The sequence below is a fragment of the Pteronotus mesoamericanus genome, unplaced genomic scaffold (assembly GCF_021234165.1).
Source record: "Pteronotus mesoamericanus isolate MK-2021 breed Mesoamerican mustached bat unplaced genomic scaffold, CSHL_Meso_final contig_73, whole genome shotgun sequence".
NCBI classification, from domain to species: Eukaryota; Metazoa; Chordata; class Mammalia; order Chiroptera; family Mormoopidae; genus Pteronotus; species Pteronotus mesoamericanus.
Window position 1 is genome coordinate 3,819,664 of NW_026555245.1, and position 14,061 is coordinate 3,833,724.

Genomic DNA, 14,061 nt, shown 5'->3' on the forward strand with positions numbered 1-14,061 from the left:
AAAAGCCAGCAGGAATTTATGAAAGCTCTAAATTAAGAAATATATTTAAAGAAATGCAGTTTTATTACTTTCATATACATATAGGAATTGAAATTAAGCCAATAAAACATTCCCAGCTTGTTTTGGCAAGTAGGGGGTAATTCAGACTTACCCAAAAGAAAAGAAGAACTTAAAATTATATAATTCATCAACTGTTTTCATGAAATTTCTTCTAAGGGGATTAAGAAGTTTGTTCCCTAAGATGGGGAAGCAAGATTCCTACCACTCCGTCTTGTGTCCACTATTAATTGATTTGGTACTTCCTCGGGTCACAGAAAATACCCAAATACTTCACCAAACAAATTGCTTGCTAAATTAATGATCTGATCAGCAAGATTTTTTGAACTTTCTGTTTTTTTTAAGAGTCTTGAACTTTCAGAAAAGTTAAGTAAATTCTAATCCTATGGCATCACAGATTAATACTATCTTTGAAACAGCGTTACTGCTTTTTCTCGAGGGTCCTCTACCTGACCTTTGGCCAAGATTGTGGATTGGTTATTCAAAATTCATTCACAATCCCCTTTTCTCTTTTTTCCTCTACCTTTGGGGAATAAAGCCAATATATTTGATTTCCCAGTATCCTCTGAAGCTAAAGGTGGGCATGTGGCATAATTACAGTCATTGAGATATAGCCAGAAGTCCAAGAGGCAGGGTCTTCTCTTCTTGAATTAAAAGGCAAAACCTCATCAGAGAAATCTGCATTGCCTTTCTTTCTTCTTTCTACTTGGAATATAGGTTTGACATCTGGAGGCAGTGCAGCCACCTTGTGACCACAAGGTCACAAACATGAGGAAGACGCTTACCTGCTAAAAATAGCAGAAGAGAAAGAGGGAAGGAGTCAGTGTCCCTGATGGCATTATGAAGCCACCATAATAGCCTTGGATCAGGAATTCTTGCCGTGTAAAACAAATTCCTGTTTAAATGGTTGGTTGGTTGTTGTTGCAGCCAATACAATCCTAGTGACACAATTCAAGGAGGCTTTGGGCTTATCTCTTTTATTATGAGGATGTAGGGAAGAGGGAGAGAGAGAAGGAAAGGGAGAAGCTGACTCTAAACTAAACAGCCTTAACTACTACTAAAGAACAGTAACCAGCTTTAAAGTGATACTGACATCTGCGTGGCCCCTGGACTTCTGTGCACTGGCCCATGTTATGATAATGTGGGGCTGCGTGGGGAGCCAGGGCAGAAGTGCCCTAAGGCAGCTATGCTTGTGGTTCCAGAGAGCCATGGGGAGCAGCCAAACGTCCCCCATGCCTCTGAAAGGGTCACAGAAATGACTCTAAAAGAAGGAAGGTGGACTCAATTGCATGAGCAAGAAGATAAGGAAACCTCAAAGGATCCAGGAGCGGAGAACTGAGCAGAGGGAAGATGCAGTGTGAGTATATGACTCAGGGAGTCAGGCATTGAGGAGGCGCAGAGGCTGGCTGGCCCCTCAGGCCAAATCCCAGAGTTAGGAAGAACCAATAGGACTCCTTTGACATCTGAGGATTGGACAGTTTAGGAGATTGTGGCTGCTTCTGCCAAGACCTCTAGGTAACAGCTGCCCCACATGTCCCCAGTTTCCAGTGCCCATGAGAGCAGTAAGATGGCATGGTGCTTAACCTGTGCCTCTGCACATGATGGCCTTACATGGCTCTCTGGTCTCCCAAGAGCATGGAACAGTGAGGGAGAACATCCATAAGTGCCATCACGCCCAAGAGAGGCACTGAAGTGGCCAAGACTGTCACTGGGTATGAAAACAGCTGTTGGGATAAGGGGGACACAGGATAGCCTAGGGTGGACCTAACACTTGGGGTGACAGCAAGCCTTGGAATGTCGGCTGTGGGGTCACCAGGGCAGAGGCCAACACTTGAGACTGAGGGCCAGGCAGGGGCCGGGGTGGGGGCTGCCAGCTGGTGGACTCCAGCTGGCCCCTCCCCGGGTGGCAGAGGGCGGATGCATGAACTACAAGCAGAGCTGAGATCTCGAAGTACAAAGTTAGTTTAGGGAGATGAAGATAAAGACCATAGATGTTTCCCAGTCCTGGACTAGAAGGAAGTTTTATCTTCTCCAAACACCGATTTCATGAGACTGTGTTTCTGTCCACCCATATTCCCTTACTGAGGATTTATCTTCTCACGAAATACAGCAAGATGGAAATATGTCAATAACAGGGAGGTGCCTGTGTATCTGACTAAGACAAGGGAAAGAGGAATCCAGGTTATTTAATATTAGACTCAAATGAAAATTTCCCTCATTAGGCAATAGATACCCTACTCTACCATAATTAAAAAGGTCTGTGTGTGGAAGAGGGAAAAGAGCAAAAAGAGAGAGGTAACTAACATTTCTCATGTGGCTGATCGTGTGAGGCACCTTGTATACTCTAGCTCATTTAAAGTGCGTTTTATCCTCATATCAGAGGTGAGAAAACTGTGAAGCTAAGTAATTTACATAAATGCCGCACGTCAAATGTCTTCTGTGAAAAAAAATTCAAAACCTTACTTCATAAAATTATCATCTGTGTTTGTGACTGGGAAAACCAATGCCTGGGGCAAATAAATAGGCCTAAGGCAGCATGGTGTTTGTGGGACGCATGGCCACACTCACCATCCCCAACTTCATCGTGTGAAAAATGCTGCCTCTCAATTAGCAGAGCAGAAATAGTAGTACTTTCATAATGACTCCCACTCTGCAATTTAGGTCATGCCTGTGGCAATCAACATCCTCCACTTTGATTCTCCATGGCTAATTTGGTACCCTCCCCCCAACCCGCCCCTAAACTGGGAGATTTTTTTTTTTAGTTGTTTTCAATTAAGCCAATTTGTCACAGACACTTCTGTTCTCAATAGGGTATTTTCGCCCAATTCTCTTTTGTTTTGAAAATAGAAAAGTGAACGAAATACATGTGCAGTTTTAGGCTCAAATCGCTGCAGTTTGTGCAAGGAGTGGCTGTAAATAAGGAAGAGGCCTCTTAGCAATCAGACAGATAGACAGACACACACACGCACACATGGCACCAGTTGCCTTCCTTTATTGTCTCACTGTGCACATTTTTTGCACACTGTTGAGCGAGTGAAATACTAGCCCCTGACGGCAGTGGTACCGATGACAACAGCTACACGTTATTAAGCATCACTACAGAATGGACACCATGGGAAGCATTCCACATGTGTCAGCTCAGATCCTCGTGACATTTCTGCTCTCCCTGTTTACAGAAGAGGAAATCAAGGCTCAGGGCAGTCATTTAATGTCTATTTTACAGGAAGACTCTGGAACACCGAGGTCAAAAGATAACTTACATATCAGTGAAATCATATGGTCCTGGACTTTTTCAAGTTACTAGAGGGAAAGGGGGGTGGGAGGGTAGTAGAGGGTAAAGGGGTCAAATTTATGGTTATAGAAGTAGATTTGGCTTTGGGTGGTGAACAGGTAATGCAATATACAGATGACACATTATAGAATTGTACACTGCAAACCTACGTAATTTTATTAACCAATGTCACCCCAATAAATTTAATTTTAAAATCATGTTTTTGAAAAAAAGATAGTTAAGAGTTCCAACTCTTCACCTTATTAATTTGTAACCTACAGAAACTTTCTTAACCTTGGGTGAAGCTAGATGTTCTCATGTTTACATGGTGATAATTACATTTTCTTTAAAACTGGGTAGAAAAAATCTACTAAGATATCTCTAAAGCTCTGAGAATGAGGACTTAGCATGTGTATTAGTCTGAATCATGTGAACCACATGAAAGTGCCAGTATTTAACCACTGTCTGAGCCTACAAAATGACCATTTCATATGGCTCAGACTAATAATTGCTCAGCAAGTGGTATTATTAGTACTAATATTGTTATTATTGCTCAAGGATAATTGCCGCTGGCGAAGAAGGGATTTGAATCTGAACCGGGCTGACAGAAAGGCCAGTGCTTTTTCAATGATATTTTATACTGAGTACCCATTTAATAAACTAAAACCAACATCAGGGAGCTAGTAAGTGACAAGAATAACATTAGTATTTTTTATTTTACTAGAAGCATTTTATGTACAGGACAAAGCTGATTTCATAATCAGCTCTCAAAATTTGATTGAAGTGTATTAACCAAATGTCAGTTGAATGAAAATGTGAAGTGTCTCTTTTCTTTAATGTACGAAGGGTCATGATGTACTGAAAATTGGGATCTGCCTAATTAAACAGTTATAATTAACTCTTCTCATAATATTCCACAGCAGAATTGCTGCCTGGTTCATACTTAAGACTAGGAGGAGAATTCAGCAGCACTGGGTAAGAGAACAATTAGATTTTCTCTTTCTTGTCCCATGATGGAAACTGGAAGCAAGTATTTCCAGGCTGGGAAAACAAAGGGTAAAGAGACTTCCCCTCTCGAATGCCTGCCTGCTTACTGGCAAGCTCAAAAGAAATAAATTCCCATCTGAAACTAAACTCTTTCTTCTTGTTTTACCATGTTCCCAGTGGCTACATATGTTGAAAGAGTGTGGACATTTTTCAAGCTTGAGTTGTATTTTAGACAACAGCTTTCAAACTCAAAAATAATTCTAAAAAAGAAGCCTTCCTCTCTAAAATGTGAGATTCTCATATCCAGGGTGTTGCCTCAGAGGACTGTAAAATCAACCAAAAAGAATTTCTCCACCTGCTTTTTTTTTCTAAATAAATAACAAAATACCATTCTCAGAGCAATGTGTAGAGAGGAAATACCATGGTCAAGAAAACATTTGAAAATATTTGCATGGTATTTTGACTGGAAACCACATATGTTCTCTGGAACTTTTCAAGGTGACTACCGCTGGTGTGTCAACAACCAAAAGAACTCTCTGGAGATGAACTTTTTAAGAAGATCATTATCACTGTGGGCTCTGTCAGCCTTTAGTCTGCATGGAACCAAGGTTTGCTTGGGAATATTGCAGAAAGAATGGTTAGTTTTTTTTTTTCTTTTTTCCTTTTTTGGCTGATTGAGACATAAGCAAATATAACTAAATATTAGGGCAAAGGTAGTTAACTCTAAGAGTTCATCTAGATAGTCTGATCAAAGGACTCAAATAATAAGATGAGCAAAAGGAACCAATCTTCTGGAGGAATGAGAGTAAAGGGACAGGCTCCTTTTCATCTCTGAATCACCATTTTGAATGTTGGGCCATACAATTATCAAAGCCCTTTTCGTAGGATGCCAAGAGAATGTTCCACTCATTCCAGTCAACATTAGAGGTAAGAAGCACACATTAACATTAGTAAGTTAGAGACTATTATGAAAGGCTCAACTTAGAATAAATACAAAATGAAATAAACAGAATATGATATATCACTTCTAGGAAAATCCCAAGGAGGCAATGTCACATTTGAAAAGAAAGAGCTAAGTAAAATATCACACAGAAATAATTGAAGACGAAACATTGATGAATAAAACCACTGATGAATAAAACAATAGCCAGGGGTCGTTTTAGTGACAATAATTCCCTTTTCAGTGCAAACTGGCAATCATAAGGGGAGTTTATCTCTCGATTCCCTAGATTCCATCTTGAACTAAATTAGTCTTTAAAGTCTTGAAGCTCTACTGCAGATGTTCCTTCAGATCCCCACCATGTATACCTACATGCCCTCCTTCAACATCTCATTGGCCACAGTCAAAACCTAACTCCCTGCACTGAATCTATGAAAATCCATCAGGATATGCAGGAAATGATTCTCAAAACTCTAAAAAAGACTAGCTGACTTAGCAAATATCAACAGTGACCTTGAGAGTATTGATCAAGCTCTGTTTCTCTGTTACAGGGGTAAGGAAATTAAGTAGTCTTCTAAATCATTAATGGATTCTTTTTATGTTCTATTCAACTCTCCTGTCCTTTGCCCAAGCCAGGAATTTGCATCTTAATGTCTTAGTGTGAAATGGTAAAACTTCTGTGAAAATGCTCAGGAAGAGAGCCCTGTTTTCTTTTACACACTGGGTAGAATGACCAGGGGAACATTTTATCCATACTCAGCTGAATATCTGCCCTGGAAAGATATATAATTTTTGCCTCTTTTGTGGGGCTGATGATTAGTCTCCCTTAGAAATGTATTAAAGAAGTGATGACAAAGAGAATATTTTAGGCACTTGATTTGTAACTAAAAGTTTTCTTGACATCATTTTTTCTAGCTGAAAGTTTTGTCTGATGGAGTATTGAGATCGGCATACAGACCACTTAGGTTTAGAGACCAAGAATCTGTCTATGCACCTGGGGGAGACCCACATTAAAATTGCAATGGTGTTGCGTGGGAGAAATAAAATGTCCTATCCACTCCATTCATTGCCACCCTAACATGTAATTTATTTTGTTAACCAACCACCTAAAAAGGCCCTGGGGGGAGAGTAGCAAGTACTGGTATGAGTAGGAAGATGGAGAAGGGATAAGAAAGTTTAGGGTTAGGATGGGTTTGACTGATAATCTCTGTGGCAAGAGGGCAAGAAAGGACACAGAGGTGGGGCAAAGAGTTAAGGAAGAAGGCTGCAGGGAAATATGCAGTGAGATGTGTGCAGGAACAAAAACGTCCTCCGGGATTTAAGTCTGCCACTAGCTCTAGGGAGACCTTGGCAAGTCCAAGGCTCACTCTGGGTCTCAGTTTCCCCAAAGAAGCTGCATGAAGCAGCCTCTGCACACACAGCCCCCTTCCAGGTCTAACATGAGAGGCTCTGTGACCCAAATCTGTCTTTCTTTGCCATCTCTAGACCAAACCCTGAGTCTCAGCATTTTCATTTGGTGGATGTGTAGACAGTTGCCTCTGACGGCCAGGTCAGCAAGACATTCTGCCTTCTTACAGTCAGCTCTGGACTGTCAAGATCTGGCACAGATACAGGGAATTCAGTTCATGTCACCGAGACTTCTGGCTGGTCCCCAACAGCTTGGCCATTTCACAGTCTGCTCAGATGTTCCTGGTGGCCATTCCTTCAGGCCATATCTGGACAGGCAGCAGCTGCTCCCTGTGTCCCTGCTAGTCTTCCTGCTTATTCTTCCCCTTTCCTGTGGTGAATAAGAGGAGGACCCTTCAGCTCTTGCTATGTCACAACCTATCCTTTCTTCACCTTGCTCAGATCTTGGCCTCTCAGCCCTTCCACCCCTCTGCAAAAATGCTCAGGGCCCTTCTACACAATTCTCAGTGGATTTTTCCCCAGCCTCTTCCAGCTGACCAATCTGAGAACTTCGGTGATGGTGGTCACATCCTATGTCTAAATTTCTCTACTCCCTTGAATTCCCTACCACCGTATCAGTCCTTTCTGACCATTGCTACACCTCCTCTTCCACAGTTTTTGTTGTCCCCAAGGCTCTCTGTTCCTTATTCTCTGGCAGCTCATCCATACTCCAGGTTCTTACCTGGAATTGGACTAGGGCTTCCCAATTGATGTCTCTGGCCTGTGTTCTAATTCTCTATTTCTCACCATTGGGAAACAGACACCTGTCCTGGGAAGGGCTAGAACCCTACATTCAACTCACAATAGGTCATGAAGCTGACAAAATCCCTCTCCAGGTACAGTATGGGAACAAGTCTATCCCAGGCTACACTGATTTCACCTCTCCTTTTCTGTTGTCTCTCCTTGGTAAGTCTACCTGGACATTACTTGACACCCCTCTGTCCTCATGCATCTTGTATCTCAAGCACACAAGACACTTTTGCACAGAACACCTACCCCGCCTTCATTCCGCATGCTCAAACCTCTGCACAGAGTTCCCCTTGCTACCTCCTGGCCTGGGGCACTCTTACCTTCAACAGCCAAGCTCATGTGCCCCCTTCTACATGGAGCCAGCCCTGGGTCTCCGAGGCTAGAGCAGCAGGGTCTTGATCAGAGCTCCCAGAACAGACACTGATGATGGAGCTTATCACATTGCTCTCTATGACTGGATTTTCAGCAAATATATTTAGCAAATACTTCTGAAGGGTGACCCTCCTCTCAGTAGTTTCAACACATAGAATAGACTCTCAACCAAACATCTGGAAAATCACCGGCTGCCTCAATGAATCTGATCAGCATCTAGTAAATTTACATTTGTGTTAATTTAATTTTCATTATCTTACTAAGTATATTGCTATTGGTCTCTGAAATATTTTAATTCCCAAAGATATTATATTATAATACAATAATAATAATTAAAATAAATAATACTTGTTGAATGTTAGTCTTATGCTTACTATGTATAATAATAGCAGCTAATATATAGTGTTAACCATATGCCAAGCTTTTTTCTAAGGCTTCACATGGATTAATTTGTTTAATCTTCCTAACAGCCCTGTAAGTATATTATTCTCTTTTTTAATTCTCACAACAACTCTCGAATATGGGGTAATTATTACCACCTTTTGCAATTAAGAAAACAGCCTTTGTGAGGTTAAGACACTCACCGAAGACACAGCCAACAAGGGGTGGTTGCTGAAATTGAAAGTCCAGTATTTTACTTTATTTCTCACATTTGAAAGAATAAGATGAAAAAAAAACCACATAGAGTTTATTAAGACACATCAGCCATAGTCATTTCTGTTTATGCAGCAGCATTCTACCATGACCCAGTACCCCATATAAGAGAGATCTGTTCACAACATCCTAATTGTGCAGATGGGCAAAGAACCAGTGATGAGCTCAGCCTAGGAGCCATATCCCCTGAGTTCTGACACTCCTGAGCTGGCGCTGTTCATTGTCTCTGCCATTATACTTGAGATCATTTGGCACCTGGTCATTTTGAATATGCGTTGTTTTTGATAGCATCATTTCAAGCTTTGAGAAAGCTGGTCAGTATGGAAACAGGATTTCTTCTTTCTTGGTCCAAGGACAATAAAATGTCAAGAAAAGAGATCAGAACTGAGAGTGGGTTTTAGACACATTTTGCAGGAAGTTTACAACACCTTATGGTAGAGCCGCCGCCTCCACCCTGGCATGTCCACAGTTCCTCAAAAATGAGAGGGGTTTGCAATCACAGACATGTGATGGTCTCTTCAAGCTGGAAGCTCATAATTTAAACATGTGCAATATCAAATCTTTCTAAACAACAAGCTTTTATTCCACTGTCTCTTTTTTAGTTTTGAGATAGCACCTTTCTTTTCACAAAGTTTTTATTAATTTTTTTTGGTTCAATATTATTAGGCCAAATGATTAAAAGATTGGCTTATAAAGAGAAAAAAATAACATATCCTATTTTGGAGAAAAACAGAAAAAAGAATCAGAAGTAGAGACAGAGAAGTCCAAATAACAAAAGGGAAAAAAAGAGAGAAGAGAATAACTGAAAGGAATAATAATCTTGAACATCACTGAACATGTGTAACTGATATCTGCCCTAGTTTGGACCCTGGTACCACCAGTCACCACATCCACGTATGCAACTCAGGGCAAGTACCTTCACCTCTTTATATCTCAGGTTTCTCATATACGCTTTCTCATCTAACTTATGAGGTTATCAAGCGTATTAAATGATATGACACATGTCAAGTATGGAAACATGCTCAGAGCAAAGCAAATGTTCAATAAATGATAGCAATCGTGGGGGTGGTGGTGGTGATTTTACATACATTTCACCAACCTGATCATTCCCAGCAGACGCGGGGTCTGTGAGACTCTTAGATGAGATGGGTTGGCACGGAACAATAACAGGGATTGGAGGTTCACGCTGTGACTCCACATGCTCTGGTTTCCTAGGTTTTGTACATAGGTATGCACAGCCTTGAAAGTTCCCAGGTCACGTTTCTAAAAGATTTCTCTGTTCCTTTCCCACTCAACTTGCAATAGATCTCCCCTGGTGCACACTGCCAGCGGGGAGGCCCTGATAGCATGCGCTTGCATGTAAGTCAACAATTTGGCTGGGAATGAAAGAAACCTCAGTTCATCCTTTGTCTGCAATGATTAGCTGTCTCTGACTCTGGAAATGGATGGTTTAAGAAGAGTTAGTCCCACACTAATACTCCCAAAGGACATTTTTCTAATGTAGTTTAAGTTATTAAAGAGTGAATAAAAATTTCATAGGAAAACACAAGGCACAATACACAGGTAAAAAGTATGTAGCATATACACTGTGTAATTAAGGGTTTCTCAAACTGTAAAGTTCTGTAGGCCAGTATTTTGGAGGCCCAATTAGAAACCTATTCTTCTACGAAAGCACCTTGATAACATGAGACAAAAGTAGCCTTTCTCTGAAACTCCACAGCGATCCCTCTGTCCCTCTTCTAGAAAATGAATTATGCTGGCTCTTGAGTCATACAGTAGCTGCAAGAGCTACACAGTACTGTATTTAGCATCATAACCACACTCCTTTTTCTATGTATACGCATAGCAAGCCCTTTACCCTCATTTAATGAATAGATGAATATACTCATTAGATTGAGAACACAGATCCTCAGTTTTCTAACCAGCACGTGTGAAATAAAACAGCTAGACTGGTGCAACCCACCTACCATGGAAATGACTGGTTTTAGCCTGTGGAGCATGATTTTGGTCTTAGATTTATCATTCCTGTTGTTCGGTAGGAAAGAATGGGGATGATCGCTTCTCAAACTTCTGTGATGTGATTTGCATTTTTAAATTGCTGTGAACATCATCCGTTTATAGGTTTCGGGAGAAATACAATGAGAAGATGAAGAAGGGGCCTTCTTTCGTGAAATGGATGAACCTGAATTAAACAGGATTTATGACTCTCTGGTTCCCCTCTTTTTTCCTCCAACATCCCAGAGAAAATGGATTCTACTGTATAAATGTGTTTGTCAAAAAACATTTTATAAGTGTTCAGTTCTCAAAGTAACTAAATTGTGAAAAGGAAAACTTACTCAGTAAGAAATGGATAAACCCCCAAAGGCCTTATTCTCCCAGTCAATCAGAATTAAAATGTTAATAACTTAAATGGATGGTATACTGGTATTCTGATTTATACTAAATATTGGACACTTTTGTCACTATATGTGAACACCATTAATGTGACAAGCATTAATTGTTAAACACTCTCTTCCCTGACCCCTCAGGAGATGTCACTGAAAGGAACAGAGTCCTTAGCCTAGGATCTTGCCCATGAGAACCGTGAAAGAAATACTTGTTGAATGTGCAGCAAGTAAACCGTCTTAAATGAGCACACAGAAAATATACATATGAATGAAGGTCCTTTCTCTCTTCGTACACACATCTATACGTATCAAACTCTACATTTAATATGTAGAATCTCATTTCACTCCCATAACACACAAGGATAAAGAAGCACCATTCTATTGTCCAGAAAAGGAAGCGGCAGCTAGGCCAGGTGAGGAAACCTCCTGCATCCACACAGCTAGTGACCCACCACACAGGGATTTGAATTAAAACCTGCTGGACTCTGCCCATATCTTTCCAACAGGCCATGCTGCCTTGGCCCACAACACTTTTGGAACTCATTTTAAATCTTACCATTAGAACCCACTTGTATTAACTTCAATTATAGCAGTCCCCCTTAGATGTGGTTTTGTTTAACATGGTTTCAGTTACCCACAATCAACTGTGGTCTGAAAATATTAAATGGAAAATTCCAGAAATAAACAACTCATAAGTTTTAAAGTGCACACTGTCCTGAGTAGCATGATGAATACCGTCCTTCTCCATCCAGGGAGGGACATTAATTACCCCTCTGTTCAGTGAATCCACATGGTATATGCTCCCTGCCTGTAGCTATCTTGGTTATCAGATTGGTCATCATAGAGAGAGAGAGCTACATTCACATAATTTTTATTACAGTGTATGGTTATAATTGTTCTATTTTATTATTAGTTATTGTTGTTAGTTTCTTACTGTGCCAAATTTATAAATTTCACTTTATCATAGGTATGCACGTATAAGAAAAAAACAGTGTATATAGGGCTCAATACTTCCCTCACCATTCCAAGCATATACTGGGGGTCTTGGAGCATGTCCCCTTTGGATAAGGGGGTACTACTGTATTGAAACTAGGTCAACCCTGTTGGCACTCCACCTCCAGATGCACTCCCCAGCCCTCTAACTATTCTCATCACTATCCCATGTGATCTTTATACAACGTACACATAATTAGGATGCTCTCCCCATCTCCCTTTTTCTCTCCACGCAAAGTCCTTCAAGGATAAATTCTATCTGCAGGGTATCCAAGGGCCTCCCTAATTCCCCTCCAATCTCTTCTCCCAATTCTCTATACCCATTCTCTGCTCAGCCAAACCAAGGTCCTTACAACTGTAAGGATGCCACAAGTTTTCTCATATGTTCATGTTTTGGGACATGAAATTTCTACCTTGAATCCTCTCGTCCTCCTTCTCCTTGCTCCTCCCCAACTCTCATACCCTGCAAGCTCCAAAGCTCCTACCAATGTTCACCTTTAGGATCAAATTTTAGGTTAGCACTCCCCCAGCAACCTGCACTTACCTTCTTTCAAAGCAACTTTCAAACGATATTTAAAGTAACCACCGACTCTATACTTTCCCAGTAAAGTATAAGCTCCTGGAGATGAGACCATCTGACCCAGTGCTTAGTATAGATACATGTTTGTAAATGAACAAATGTAAGTAGGAAGGGATGACAGTAAACACTCAACCTTTGGGGGTGAATCTGACTCAGAGAAATAGCTGAGAATTATTCCAAGCCAAGTTGAGTAAATATTGTGAATGATGAAGTTGGGTAACACTGTTTAGGATCCAAAACAAATTCAACAAAAATACATTAAGATAGAGACTATGGTGGAGTAGAAAAATCAATCCTTATGGGTACAAAATGTCCTTCATCATCTGCTCAACAGCCCTCAGTAAGCACCTGTGGGAGGAAATGTCATCAAGGGTGTTTATTACATTAAACATTAGTGACCTCTCATATTGGGGATGTAGGGTCAAAAAGAGGATATTCACAGGAAGACAAATGCATGTATTTCTTATCTGAGAAGCACATTCTAGAAGCTTCAACAAATCTCAGTGGTTTTTCTTGGAGTCTCATATATGATCTACTTTCTCACACTTGAGGAAGTCCAGCCTCATACTCCCACCCACTCAAGACACAAGCCAATGGATGATATAAGATTAAGTATCATAGCTTGATCAAAGGTACTGCTGGTTTAAGAAAAATAACTTCTACAGACGTCAATTCTCATCAAGCCATTAACATATCTCTAAGTACCTGTAAGTTAATAGATGCCATCAGGCTGGGTTATTCTACTCCAGAATGCAGTCCCTTACAAACGCTAAGGCAAAGAGGCATCATGGTTACTACCTCAGCAAATGTGGCACTTGGTGATATGACAAGTAAAATGGTATTTATCATCCCTATCCACAACTTAATGGGCATGAGCCACATCTGTAAAGCAAGGGTGATTCAGCCCAACAAGTAGGCAGAACATCATCTTTCAACACAAGATGGTCTTTGATGGTATTTTTTTATACCCTAAGTTCCATCCAAGTGGGAAAATGAAGAAGCAGAACAACTTCTGTGAGAGTGACAGACTCAGCAAAATCAAGTATTAGTGGGCAGAGGGAGCTAAACAGAATATGCAAACATCCTATATTCCCTTCACAATTCTGTTCCCTCTTGAGGAACCGCAATCTCATACTCAACTCTTGCTTTCCCTTTTCTCTTCTTCCTTGTAAATGCTTTTACAAAGTTTTTCGAGAGCTTGATTTCAAGTGTGTTCAGATTAGAAATTTCCAAAACAAAGTTTTCTACAAAAACTTGAGTCCTGGAAAGCCCACATCCCTGGCTTGGTAAGCGTTCTCTGTTGAACTCAAGATGAATTATCTGTCCATTAATGAGACAAATGACATAAAGTTGTCATTTGGTGAAACTTAAGTCCCAAACCCTAATGCTTCTTCCCACTGACATTTTTTCTAAGAGGCCATCTTATAATCCTTTAAGCAATTCTCTCTTATACACTATTCACCCTCTGAGTTTTAAAACACCCTCCGAGGTATTATCTAAAAGTCCTCCATTTAAAAAGAATAATTACAAATGGTCATGTTATAAATGACTTTACCAGCTAAGAGATTCCCAAGTCCAAATAAAGACACTAAAGGAATTACAATGATAAAGGGTTAGTTAGTTC

General features: G+C 40.5%; 1 protein-coding gene across 9 annotated transcripts in view; it reads right to left on the reverse strand.

Moving 5' to 3' along the window:
- Positions 1–14,061, reverse strand: part of NTRK2 (neurotrophic receptor tyrosine kinase 2) — a 330,058-nt gene that overhangs the window by 214,084 nt on the left and 101,913 nt on the right. The gene's annotated exons all lie outside the window — the stretch shown is intronic.